This window comes from Erpetoichthys calabaricus, chromosome 10 (genome assembly GCF_900747795.2).
Source record: "Erpetoichthys calabaricus chromosome 10, fErpCal1.3, whole genome shotgun sequence".
NCBI lineage: Eukaryota > Metazoa > Chordata > Cladistia > Polypteriformes > Polypteridae > Erpetoichthys > Erpetoichthys calabaricus.
This window is the reverse complement of record NC_041403.2, coordinates 118,332,199-118,347,171: the sequence shown is the minus strand read 5'-3', so window position 1 is coordinate 118,347,171 and position 14,973 is coordinate 118,332,199. Positions and strand designations below refer to the sequence as shown.

Here is a 14,973-nt window from a genome sequence, read left to right as displayed (position 1 = left end):
ATGTTGGGCTGAGTGGCCTGTTCTTTTTAAAGCTTTTCTTGTTCTTCAAGACACATAATATCCATTATTTGTTTTTCTACAACATATATTGGTTATTTTTTTAATCTATTGAGAAGAAAAGATTGGATGTAACTAAAATTTGTGGCCATTAATCATAAATTCTAAAATGTCAATGCTCTGTTTGGTTATTTATGAACATGTTACAACAATGTTTGCACTAGCATACTGTTAGGACTATTAGTATTTGAACAGTGATACAATTTTCATAATTTTGACTCTGTGGATTTGAAATGAAGAAATCATTTCATGATTGAACTATAGATTTTCAGTTTTAATTTAAGATGTTTAACAATGACACTGTATGAGCCATTTAGAAAAGACAGACATTTTTATACATAGTCCCCCCGTTTTCAAGGGCTCATAAGAATTTGGACTGACTATCATAATCATAAATATAAGAATCGTTTTCAATACTTGATTGACCATCCTTTCCTGACAATGGCTGTCTGAAGTCTGGAACCCATGGCCTTCTCCAAGTGCTGGATTTCCATCCAACTGATGCTTTGCCAGGCCTTTAATACAGCCATCTTCAGGTGCTGCTTGATCATTGGACTTTTCTGCTTTCAGATTTGTCTTCAGCAAGTGAAATGCATATCCAATTGGGTTGAGGTTCGTTGATTGACTTGGTCATTGAAGAATATTCCATTTCTTTGCCTTGAAAAGCACTTGGTTTGCTCTCACAGTATATTTTGGCTCATTGGCCATCTGTACTGTGAAGTGTTATCCTATCTGTTTTGCAACATTTGTCTGAATTTGAGCAGACAGTATGGCCCTGTACACTTCAAATTCATTTAAGTTCATTATGCTATTATTATTATTTGGTCAGCAGTCCTATCATCAATAAACAACAGTGACCCACGTCTATTGGAAGTCACGCATGCCCATGCCATAACACTGCCTCCACCATGTTTCACCAATGAGCCATTCCTTTTCTCCATACTCTTCTCTATCCATCATTCTGATAAGTATTGATCTTAATTTCATTTGTCCAAAGAAAACCGTTCCAAAACTGTATTTTTTTTTCTGGCAAAGTCTATTCTGTCCTTCACTATGCTTGAGGATTACCATTGGTTTGCACCTTGTTTTAAACCCTCTGTATTTACTTTCGTGAAGTCTTCTCTTGATTGTAGACCTTGGCAATGATAGACCAACCTTCCAGCAATTGTTCTTGGTTTAGCTAAATATCATGAATTGGTTTTTCTTCACCATGGAAGGAATTCTGTGATGATCCAGCACAGTTGTCTTCCATGGTTGTCCAGGCCTTCTGGTGTTGCTGAGCTCTTCAGTTTGTTCCTTCTCTTTAAAAATGTACCAGATGGTTGATTTGACCACTCCTCATGTTTCTGTTATCTCTCAAATGGGTTTGTTTTGTTTTTGCTGCCTAATGATGGCCTGTTTTTACTGGCATGGACAGTTCTTTGAACATCACAATGAGAGTTCACAGAGACAGCTTCCAAATGAAAATTCCACATTTGGATTCAACTCCAGACCTTTCACTTGCTTAATAGTTAATAAAATAATGAGGGACCTGCTCATACCTGACTTTGGAAGAGCTTGTCAGTCAATTGTCCAAATACTTTTGAGCCCCCGTAAATGGAGAGCATATGCAGAAAAAATGTCTGTCATTCCTAAATGGATCATATGATATTTGTGTTAAACCCTTTGAATTAATGCTGAAAGCATATACTTCAATCATGTAATCACTTTTTCATTTCAAATCCATTCTGGTAGCACATAGAGCCAAAATTATGAACTAAATTATGTCACTATCCAAATACTTGAATACTGAATATAAATAAAAGGTAAAAAAAAGATGTTCCAGTCAAATGTTGAGGATCATTTTTTGTTTTTTATCCTATTGCATTGTTGAAAGAATCACTTTACTTTGTTTCATTATCAACCCAAATAAAATTGTAGCACTCTGGAAGCATTTAAAAAGTCTTGTTCATTTTCATGCATGACGTTTACTGAAGAAGAGCTGCTCTTGAGCAAAGCTTCTTCAGAGGTTGTGGAGCTTCGACTGCTGATAACACAGTATATTTCAGAAATGTTCAAAGCATTTTATAAAAAAGCATAACTAACTAAATGTCTGTATTTAATGATATAAAATAATAAGAAATTGCAGAAATCTGTTTTTATATGTCCGACAGCCTTTGAGGCTTACCTGTCCGCAAATGTAATGGTATGCAGAGGGGCTGTGTGGGGTAGTGCAGGTGCAGTCACTAAATGAATTCCCCAAGGGGAAAAATGTTGGCTGCAAACTGAAATTTCACTGTCTAAATCCACCATGGGTCACATACCTGTGTCAAGTCACAACAATGACCCCTAGGGCCACTTCCCAAAGAAACAGCAAGTAGGGTCAAATTTCATGAACAAAGCATAGCTGGTGGTCTTCCCCTGCACAAATAGGGAATCTGTGCTTAATCTGTCAGAGTGAGGTTTAATGGTGTGGATCTGCGTACCAAACAAGTAAACACATATTTGCTTTTTTTTATTTTTTGTCTTTTTTTTATTTTTCATTGGCACAGTGGTAGCGCTGCTGCCTTAATTCATTAATAATAATTCATTACATTTATATAGCGCTTTTCTCAGTACTCAAAGCGCTATCCACACAGGGAGGAACTGGGAAGCGAACCCAAAATCTTCCACAGTCTCCTTACTGCAAAGCAGCAGCACTACCACTGTGCCACCTGTGTTGCAGTAAGGAGACCTAGGTTCACTTCCCGGGTCCTCCCTGCATGGAGTTTACATGTTCTTCCCATGTCTATATGGTACTCCGGTTTCCTCCCACAGTCCAAAGACATGCAGGTTAGGTGCATTGGCAATTCTAAATTGTCCCTAGTGTGCGCTTGGTGTGTGGGTGAGTGTGTGTGTGTGTGTGCGCGCCCTGCTTGGGATTTGTTTCCTGCTTTGCACCCTGTGTTGGCTGGGATTGGCTCCAGCACACCCCTAGTTAGGATATAGCGGGTTGGATAATGGATGGATGGATGGATGGATGGATTAGACACATACTTTTATGATTGCATTTTCCATAAGAGCAAACAGAATGTTAATGAAAGGACTGTGGAAGAGCATAACAGCCTTTAGTTATTTGGGGTGAGTTATTTCATCTTAGTTTAATCTTTTAGAAAGGAGTTATCAGAAGATTTATATTCATTTATGACAGCAGACAATGATTTTTTATCTGCATCTTCTATCTTTAATATTTGTCAGACTGATGAGAATGATTCTTTAGATATCATTTGAGATATTTCAAAAATAATTCAGCACATAGACATTAAATTATAGCAGAGCACATACATTACAATTTAAACACATCCTCTTTATTTACGAAATTATGACAAATGACTTGGCAGAGATGTTTAATATTTGTACTATCCACATTGAAATAACCACAAGAGGGCTCTTCAATACAGTTTTAGGCATTTCCTAAATAGTAATCTTGACATCTTTAGGCGACTCCAATATCATGTCTAAGCAGCTAAGCAGGAACAGATCTGTCATCTGCTCTATGCAAATATTTTTCTGCCAGACTAAACTCAGCAATTCTTTTAATTTGGGTTTTAAAGTATGTGATTCTTCCTCTTGGGTAATTGTGAAGGTGCTCTTTGATTAGGGTTATTTTAGCTAACAGCAGTACTAGGGTGTTGTACCCTGTTAGGTATTATGAATGTAATGAGAAGTCAAGCAAAATGATATCTTTTATTGAAGAAGGGGCCGGAGTTGACTCAAAAACTTATCAAAAACTTACATATTGTAATTTTTTTAGTTAGCCAATAAAAGGTGTTATTTTGCTTGACTTCTCATTAGCTAACAGAATTAGTACTCTGTTTTTGGAGTTGCAAAGGCTGTGGATTCTAAACTGCATCGTGTTTATAGGTGTGAATGCAAATTAAACATTGCTAACTTGCATTTTTTTAAATTTTGGCATTTATAAATAACCAACTGCATTTTTACATCAAGACAGTCTGTGTCATTTACAGTATGTATTTAACATTGAAAAAATGACTTGTATTATATTTTGTAGAAACAATATGCTCATATGTATTGGCTTCTATTTCAGTAATGTTTTTAGTACTAGGATGTTGTACCGTGTTAGCCATTATGAATGTAGTGAAAAGTCAAGCAAAATGACACCTTTGATTGGCTAACTAAAAAGATTACAATATGCAAGCTTTCGAGGCAACTCAGGCCCCTTCTTCAGGCAAGATGTAATGAAGTTATGGTTTTATATATTTTTTTACTCATTTTCCATTCAGGTAACAATTTCACACACAAAAAAGTTGCCTTTAATATAAACAGATGGGAATTAATCCTACAAATCAAAATGCCAATAAACTCTGCATGTAGATAGGAATGAGTTTTGTAGAGTGTAACAATTTATTTACAGTTTGTTACGGTTAGAAGTCCATTACAGTGAGAGCCTATAAATGTTCAGTACAAATATCCTTTGATCTGCAAGCACCTAAACTGTATACCAGAGACTTTATGTATTTATTTATTGCACAAAACAAGCATCACTGTAATTATTAATACAGTACATTTTATTTATACAGAACCTTTCCCATGTTCAAAGTGTTTCACAGAAATTTAGAAAGAACAACAGATGATACAAAAAGTGAAACACTAAATAAAGATAAATACAAGATATACAAAGCATTGAAATAGTAGTAAGGGACAATAAACCAGAATAAAATACAAGGTACAAACACTACAAGAAAACCTTGAACAAATAACATGATCTGTGATACAAACGCAAATCATCTTGAGCATCAGCAGAAAGAGGGTAAACTGAGAGAAGGATCAGAATGTCAGGGTACATTAACACATGTTGAAGTTGTTTTCTTAATAATAATCTTATTACTTTAGGGTGGTCATTCCAAAGCCTGGGCACTGTAGAGCTGAAGGCTCTTACACCCATAGAGCACAGGTTAGTTTGGGGCACAGTGAGACTGCCAGAATCAATGGACCTTGGTGGGCAAACAGAATCATAGTGATGGAGCAGGTTACTGATGTAATTTGTGTCAGGCTGTCCTTAGATGACCAAACATCCCATATGTCAGCCCTAGTCTTGGTGTCCCATGTTTGAGGTGTGACTGATTTCTCTGGGGTTTAGTTTACATAGTCATTTCAGGGCAGTGAGTATATATCAGCACACTACATTTAATCACTAATCAAATCAGTTCTAGTCAAAACAAACAAGGTCTGACCAATCAGATGTCATGTGAAACTCCTGAGACAGGTAACCACCAATCCATTCTGTTTTACAGAGCAGGTCAGGGATGTGTTAGTAATATTTGTGACTGGTTTTGAAATAAAATTTCAGTTTCTGGTTAGTAGTGTTCATCCTAAAGGCAATCTGTCTCCTCATCTGATTGTTGCTACATTGTCCAGCAATAGTATGTTTTGTGTGGACAAGAGGGTCAATAGCAGTAGCTCAGACTACGGCTTGCTTTGACATGCACTCTCTTTAGCCCAGAACAGATGCGGCTACATTGAGACATGTTCAGCATTTTCAAAGTAAGCCTGATCCAGCAGAATCTTTGAGTTAAGTCGTTAATTACATATTTAGGAATACTGAGGGGGAAATTAAGGAGGAGTGCATTCAAGATGAAATTCAGGAAGTGTTTCTTAACACAAAGTGATGTAAAATGTTAAACCATCCCCAAGTCCTGCTGTAGGAGCAAAGACCCTAACAGTGTATTAAAAATGTCTGGATGGGATGCCATAAGAGTTTAGTTGTTGTGCTTGAGGAATACAGTAGCCTTGTTTTCCTTTTGTCATTCAGTTTATTTTTTTGGTCAATACAACAGTAATAAAGTAACCATGTGTTTCCAGCACTGCTTTGCCATTTTCTGAGTTGCAATGTAAGTGGTGTAAGCTGATCAGGCCATCAGCTCTCAGGCTCCTCACAAAGACTTGCACATAAGAGAGCCACATCACTATCCTGACAAGATGTCATTGAAGGAAAGACCCACAAAGCTAGAGTGAATTTCTTAAAAGAAATGGTACTATTCTAACTTAATCTTTGAATCCAACTATTATTAGCTACTGTATTTCCACTTAAAATGTAAAGCATAATGTTTTATTTTTTCCAGAAAAATAAAATCCTGTGAGTAGTAGCAGTGAAATGCAATGCAAATGATATGCAAGTTATTACACTTCATCAAGCTTGCTAATAAAGTAGGCAGCTACTGGAGTACTGCAAAATCAGTAATAAGCCATAATTATCATTTTTGTTGCTCTTAAAGATAAGTGGGCTGACTAACAGGTTTTCTGGAGAATTGCTCTGAGAAATTATCTCATTTGGAATCACATTAAAAACCCACTTTTGGTGAAGACATTTCTTTATTAAATGTCTCATTGGTGCATGAGTTGTTACTTATCGCTATTAATCCTCTTACTTCATCTAAAGAAAATGTGCTTTTTTCTGCCTTATTTCTTTACTTTTTACATAGGTTGTGCAATCAGCAATACAAAACGAAAAACTCAGACAGCAGGTTGCTACCACCTATTGATAAACAGTGCCAAAGATACAATTCACAAGAGACTGTTATTCTTAAATCAAGTGTTCCATCAACCCCAATATATCCAGCCTTTGTACCCTCACATGTAGCCAATCAATATTGGCAACAAAAGACACAAAGCAGGGACCATCCCAGGGTGGGACGCCAGACACCCCAGAGAGCACTCACTCATGCAAGGCCAATTTAGAGGTGACAAGTAATGGACAAAAAAGTCCATGTGGAAAAGTAGAAAATGTTTGAGAAGCTTTTGGCCCAGTTCTCTAAAGTTGTAAGGGTGCAATTCAAAACCAGTTGAACAAGTAGCCCTTTTCAACTTCCATATTTTTATTGACAGGTAAGCGCTATCTGGTTATCCTGAACAATGGCAGAATCATGAAAGAAGAGCATCTGTAGTGTCCTTCAAAATACAAATATCCTTGCCTGAGTTTTCTACTGCTTTTCCACTGATTTTTAGCTGAAAAAATTGTTGTCATGCTGAAATGGGAATTGGCTTTTGAAGTTCAATTACTCATCTTGGAGTTAACACCGAGAGTCTGCACTGATGGAAAACCACATAGCAGACTCATTCTTGATGGAATACAAATAAGCAATGGCACCTGCTCCTGGTCAGTATATACAGCTTAATGTAACTACAATCTGATTAAATTCATTTTTGTGTGACAGGTCTCAAGGTGGACAGATGTGATTCTCAAAAGAGAATGCACGTCTGGGGACAACTTGTTAAAAAGTGTGTAGTGAATGGCGGTGAAATCCACTGCTGCACAAGATATGCCCATGGGGCACAATCCAAAAAAACCCACCCTAATTCCTCCAATTTGTGCACTTTAAAATGCCGGAGAGCAAATGAAACTGACCAGAAAACTTGACGCTGTGAGAAAATAAAAAGTTAAAATGACAAGGTAACTGAAGCTTAATGATTAATTTGTACATTGAAATGACATAGGAGACAGACCGAAAGACACAAACATGTAGACCACCGCAGCTACACACATTTGTCATTGCATTTCCAGTTAGACCTTAATGTTACATTTCTGTGCCTTTAATGGTGTCATTAGGTAGATTTGTTGATTTGGGTGTTTTGTTTAAATGCCAATGTATAATTTGATGCTTTAGAAAGGTTTATTTTTAACATGTGCAATGTGCTCTCTGCACACATACATTTATATGTCTAATAGGGTTTTTAGGAGCCTTTTTGACTGTTCATCATAATCAGAAGCTGTCTCTCTGTCTGACCGGGTTAACAAGAGCACTTTGTAGTTTGAAATCACCGCCCCACTTGGAGCGGCGTTGGATTGGTTTCGAAATGTGACAGCCGTCTAGTTGTTCCCACCCACTTTTAAGTAAAATTCTCTTATGGCTCTCTCAGTGAGACTATTTTATGACTAACAACATGAACTATAAGCTTAAATGTTGCATGCCTCTGTGTTTCATGGCAGGAGCTTAACAAGAAACATGAAAAACCTTCAAAAACAATGTGATGATAAATGGTCACTATTGACGATGATCAAATACGGTTATTTTGTAAGGAAACATTTGTATCCAATGTCACATATACCTACTGTTTCTTTCAGAGACGGGAAATTTTATTTATAAATAAAATGTGGTATAGTAGTAATATAACTATAGCAGAATTCAGCCACAAAATTCTATAAATTTTGTCCAGTTTCTGATGTGGGTGTTGTGGAGAGCTTTTCCACAGTACTTACCTCACTAAATCGAATATTGGAAATGGAAAGACAGAAGAGGAAGAAACACAATTCTAACTAATTGAATGTCAATGCATCACTTCTGAATTGTATTGTACAGACTGAGCTAATGTGGAGGGAGCACACATCCCCACCCTGTAGTATTGATTAAGCACAGCAAGTAGAGTAAACAGCTTGATTATCATCACAGTGTGGCCACTTGAATTTGTGTTTTTCTGTAATAATAAGAGATGATTTTATATTGTCATTTGTAGCTCGGACATCCCATTAGAAAATCTGGCCTCCTCAGTCCTTGTTTGTACTTAGCAGTTCACCTTTCATCTCGGAGTCAGTTGCTTAAGCCATTATAGACAGGTTTCTAGTGGGTCTGATTTGAGTCACAGCACTGGCTGCACGTACAATGATGATATGAAAAAGAAAATGTGTGAGACGATCGGTGGGGAAGCAACAGAGGAATCCAACTTACTGTAAGAGTGTAGGGACTGAGTTCAAGGACCAGAACAGGTGCTCTTTTCATCCATGTGTGCTCCTTGACAAAACATTTTTGACAAAAAGATTTATATTGAAATCAAGCAAGACAAGTACAGTTTTAAAAAAATAAAACAGTCCTCGCCAAATTACAAAATAATTCAGTAAAAATTAGTTCATCAAACCCTTCAACAGCCATGGTCTCCAGAAATCTGACAATCATTCAAGTTGATGTGGACCTAATAAACAGGGACTTGCTTTTACTGTATGCTTTCTTTCAGTATGTTTTTCCTTCAATTATTTTTTGTCAGTTAAACCTTTGCATTACAATTGTAAATTAGGAGATTAGAACAACTGTGATGAGAATCGACCATTCAGCCTAACAAACTTGTCTTTTACTCAAGAGTAGCTTCCACCCGGCCACTCTACCATAAATTGATGGAATGCTGCTGAGATGGTTGCAGCAGGTGCAGTTCTGCTAAGATTCACACAGCTGCAAGGATGGTGATTTATTTATTATTTTGGTGGGGACTCCAGGAATACACCTAGCATTGGCCATACTCGCACAACTCACACACAGAGACACAGAAACAAATGGATTAAACAGTAATCAACACAAATGTATTAAACAAAAATAACAGGACATAATCAACTAAACAATGGGCAAAACAATCCCTCCCTCAGTCTCCTGCCAGTGACCATACATACAGTCATATGAAAAAGTTTGGGGACCCCTCTTAATTCTTTGGATTTTTGTTTAGCATTGGCTGAGCTTTCAAAGTAGCAACTTCCTTTTAATATATGGCATGCCTTATGTAAAAGTGACATTAATTTTATTGGATTAACAGAAAATATGCAATATGCATCATAACAAAATTAGACAGGTGCATAAATTTGGGCACCCCAACAGAGATATTACAGCAATACTTAGTTGAGTCTCCTTTTGCAAATATAACAGCCTCTAGACGCCTCCTATAGCCTTTGATGAGTGTCTGGATTCTGGATGGAGGTATTTTTCACCATTCTTCCATACAAAATCTCTCCAGTTCAGTTAAATTTGATGGCTGCCAAACATGGACAGCCTTCTTCAAATCATCCCATAGATTTTCGATGATATTCAAGTCAGGGGACTGTGACGGCCATTCCAGAACATTGTACTTCTCCCTCTGCATGAATGCCTTTGTAGATTTCGAACTGTGTTTTGGGTCATTGTCTTGTCGGAATATCCAACCTCTGCGTAACTTCAACTTTGTGAATGTTGCTTGAACATTATCCTAAAGAATTTGTTGTTATTGGTTGAATTCATCCGACCCTCGACTTTAACAAGGGTCCCAGTCCCTGAACTAGCCACACAGCCCCACACCATGATGGAACCTCCACCAAATTTGACAGTAGGTAGTAGGTGTTTTTGTTGGAATGCGGTGTTCTTCTTCCGCCATGCAAAGCGCTTTTTCTTATGACCAAATAACTCAATTTTTGTCTCATCAGTCCAAAGCACTTTGTTCCAAAATGAATCTGGCTTGTCTAAATGAGCATTTGCATACAACAAGCATACTATTTGTGGTGTGAGTGCAGAAAGGGCTTCTTTCTCATCACCCTGCCATACAGATGTTCTTTATGCAAAATGCATGTCAATGTCGCACCCTAACGCGGGTTCTTTTTCTGCAGTTATATTCTTGAATAGAAGCGTACTTGTTCTGTTATATTTGTACCTTTTGTGAAAGTGTTTATTTGATATTTGGACTTTAGGCATCACATATTAAACACTTCATGTCGACATTTTGTCAGTTATTACTAAAACATGAAAAATGTTTCTATTTTAACGATGTGTTTACTGTACATAGATTTTTGTAGACACAGAACACACATGAAATGCATGTGTTCCAAATAACGATATAGTATTTATAAAAGGTGTCATTTTGCTTGACTTCTCACTCAATACAACTCCAAGCAACTGACATGCAGGTAAACAGACTTGAGCTGAGAAAACTATGCGACAGTGGGAGATGTGATAGCAGGCTGCTTGCTGCTTATCAACACATTTACAGGACAAAAGACGCTGATGGAGAGGTGTGAAGCAATTTAAGGTGGGAATGATATACAAGTTTTTTCGTAGGCTCTGGGAATTCTAGTGTTAACAGCAACTGTGCCTGTGGCCTTCCATTTCCTGATTACATTCCTTACAGTTGAAACTGACAGTTTAAACCTCTGAGATAACTTTTTGTAGCCTTCCCCTAAATCATGATACTGAACAATCTTTGTTTTCAGGTCTTTTGAGAGTTGCTTTGATGATCCCATGCTGTCACTCTTCAGAGGAGAGTCAAAGGGAAGCACACCTTGCAATTGACTTTTCTTATGATTGGACACATCTGTCTATGAAGTGCAAGGCTTAATGAGCTAATCCAACCAATTTGGTGTTGCAAGTAATCAGCATTGAGCAGTTACATGCATTCAAATCAGGAAAATTACAAGGGTACCCAAATTTTTGCACAGCCAGTTTTTCACATTTGATTTAATTTCATACAACTAAATAATGCTTCGTTATAAATGTTTGTTCGGAAAACACCCCAGTACTCAGATGTTCCTACGAAATGAAAGACATACCACTGTTATCTTTTTTGTTGAAAGTAGAGTAAATTATTATGCAGGCTGTGAGGGGTTCCCAAACTTTTTCATATGACTGTTTAACAAAACCCGTAAACAGCAAATGCACGGCAAACACCATGTCCAATACACTGTCTGAAATGATGCAGAAGACATAAACCAGAGAACAGCTCACAGTAAGTAATGTAAAAAAAGTCCCACTGGTATTCCTGATGCGTTGAGGGGTGATGAGATGGGTGATGGGAGTGCTACCTTTGACAAAGAATGAAAACCAGTCCTACACAGTACTCACATGACAGGCGGGCATAGAGCAATCTATACATTCATACAAGCGTGGTGATCCAGACAAAGCGATAATCCAAAGGCAGAAGGTACTGACAGCAAAACAGAAAACTAAACACAAACTCCAGACTTCTGAACCCCCTTACTGACTAGCCGGCTACCCTTTATACAACCCCTGCGCTCTCCTTAGACATCCAGTCAGGGCCACAGCAGGGGCTGCTGAGAGTTGAAGTTCTTAAGTCACATAACGTTGCTACATGGTCACCCTTTGTTCCTTGGCAGAAGACTTCTGCAGCTCTGTTAGAATGACCATTGGGTTCTTGGTCACCTCCCTAACCAACGCCATTCTTGCCTGGTTACTACAGTAAGTTCAGCCAGATGGCCAGCTTTAAGAAGAGACCTGATAGTTTCAAGTTTCTTCCATTTCATTATTGCAGTTGCTATACTTGTGGGAACACTGAAATCTTAATAAATGGTTTTATCCTCTTGCCCTTATCTTTGCCTCACCACAATTTGATCATGGAGGTCTACAGGGAGTTCCTTGGACTTTATGGCTCACGTTTTGTCCTGACATGCAGTGTGAATTGTGGGACCTTTTATATACAGGTGTGTGCTTTTCTAAGCGATGTCCAGTCAATTCAGTTTGTCATAGGTGGACTCCAGTCAAGTTTTGGACGCAATTCTAAAGCAAACCAGATGTACTAGACCACAATCTGGAAAAAAAACAGCAAAGGGTCTGAATACTTATATGACTAAGATATTTCAGTTTTTGATTTTTAATAAATTTGCATACCTTTCTAAAAACCTGTTGTCAATTTGTCATTACTGAGTTTAGACTGATGAGCAAAAATAACAAATTTAACCTCCCTTGACTTGAACTCCACACATCATGCTACAGTACATAGCCCAACATCATATTAGGTTCTGTGATTGCTTTCACACTGTCTTGATAGTGGTGAGTTCACCATGATGCCAATGTCCTTCTCAAAAGGTGAAGTCATTCATTTTTATGTCCTAAATCAAGAGTGCTTGTCTAATTTGTTTCTTTTTAATCTGCTGTAGGTCATTAATTTATTCGATTTCATTCTGACTATTAGGTGTTGACTTGCCTTCACATTATCCTTGAATAAGAGGGTACACAATACGGATTGGTGGATGAATGTGTACCTCATTTCCGCTAATATGAGATACCAAACACAATGAGTTCAGTTCCTTTTCTTGACATCCATATATGTGTGCAGTTGTAGCACTTGATTTATCTCAGATGGCAGAGTGGTCAACACTTCATTGAATCAGAGTCCTGTAAGCCCTGCTAACCTCTGAGATTATTAGTTATGAAAAAATATATTAGTAGGTAGTGGTGGTACAGTTGGTTGCACTGCCACCTCACAGATCTACCATTTTGGATTTGAGTCCAGGTATTCCTCAGAGATACCTAAACACATGCTGCTTACATTCTGTTGTTTCCATATTGGCCAAGTGTGGGTCCTCCGATGGATTGGCACCCTGTCCAAAGTTGTTTCCTGCCTGGATTGGATCAGTGACATTTGAGAATGTTATATTGAATATGTCTTATGGTATATATTGAGTATGGGGCAGATGAATTGCACAGCATAGTCAACATGTCTTTAAAATTCTGTACTGTAAAAGAAGATCTCACACTGGTCACCAGACTTCTACCTTAATTACCAGTGTGAGTAATTGGAGACCACTGAGGGCCGCTGTGCTCTGCTTACACAAATGGTGTCCTGGAAGGAACAACTCTTAAGGAACCAAACTTAAGGAAAGAGGATTGGAACAACAGAAAAACGACTTCCGCTGGAGTAACAGGGGTCAGCCAATGGATGCCATGTGTCACATTTCAGGTCCCATGTTGTTTGACAGGAGGCACATGGGAGGTTCTAAAGTCAGCTGAAGGAAGATTCTTTGGTCTGATGAGACAAAATGAAGCATTTTGGCCTTCAGACTAAACACTGTTTGAACAGTGCACATTACCCTAATCACACCATCCCCACCGTGAAGCACGGTGGAGGAAGAGTCACACTGTAGGGATGCTTCTCTGCAGCAGACCCTGGAAACCTTGTGAGAGTAAAGTAAATGCCTCAAATTTCAGGGAAATCCAGGAAAAAAAACCTGATGGAGTCAGCAAGAAACCCATACTTGAGGAGATTTTTTTCTAGCAAGACAACCCCAAGTATAAAGCCAAAGATAAAACAGGGATACTTTTGAAAACAACAACTTTAATGTCCTGGAGTGGCTGAGTCCAAATCTCAATTCAATTTTGGCGGGATTTTAAAATGATTGTTCACTCTCGATCTCCATGCAACCTGACAAAAACGAATGGGGAAATGGCCAGCTGTGTAAAGTCAGACTCTTGGCTGTCATGGCTGCTTCTACTAAATACTGACTTGAAGGGGCTGAATACTGTGATCAATTGTGTCTTATATTTGTGCTTAATTTAGACCACATTGCAGAGATCTGTTTTCACTTTGTCATTAAAGAGTCTACTTCTTTGATCAGTTATCAAAAATGTCAAATGAAATCTACCGTGATTCACGTTTGTATAAAAATAAAGTGTGAACATTACCAGGGCACTGTATAGCCATCAACTTGTTGCATTACAAGCATAGTCTTCAAAAGTGACTCTAATTGAACATTCATTTTGTCACCACCTCCATATCTGTCTGTCACAATAGATTATTTCCTTTTATGCTGTCCGCATGCTGTAATTATATACTCCCTTCTTCAAAGCCTGACTACACAACAAAGCTAAAAAAATATCCTTTGGTTCCAATGTGATGATCTTTTTGCCCTTCAGAGATGGGGAAAGACTTGGATGTAGTAAATGCACCAGCCAACCATATACCTATTATTATTATTATTATTATTAGTCTCTTGGTCAGATTATCTCACGGTTAAATCAGATAATCATTTGGACTGTCTGGACTGCAGCCCTCCTGAAAATGAATATATTGCCATAAAAGTGCATGTATGGCACGTAGCAGCATCAGGTTTCCTACAGGACGATGTTGACCATGCCGCATCTAATGTGGTAACATTTGATCTGATTCCAACATTAAGATTAACATCTGTTATCGGAAGAGCCAGAAGGCACACAATGGTATCTGCTGTATGGAATTCATCCTGATGCATGGGTTGTGTAAACGATGCTTTGAAACCTGAACTGCCTCACAGAAGTGGCACACGAGGGACTTGAACCACATGGGCGTCTTACCCGTTACTTGTGTGCTCATTCACTTAGAGACAGATGGATGCCTGACAGACAGATCACACCTGCATGTGTTGGGTTGCACTTAATCAGAGTA

General features: G+C 38.1%; 1 protein-coding gene across 1 annotated transcript in view; it reads left to right on the top strand.

Annotated features, from left to right (window-relative positions):
* The first annotated feature begins 323 nt into the window (after positions 1-323).
* Positions 324-14,973, top strand: part of LOC114659356 (proteasome subunit alpha type-7-like) — a 592,565-nt gene continuing 577,915 nt past the window's right edge. Inside the window, exon 1 of the mRNA XM_028811797.2 lies at positions 324-343. The gene's annotated coding sequence lies outside the window, so the exon portion shown is untranslated. The remainder of the gene's footprint in view (positions 344-14,973) is intronic.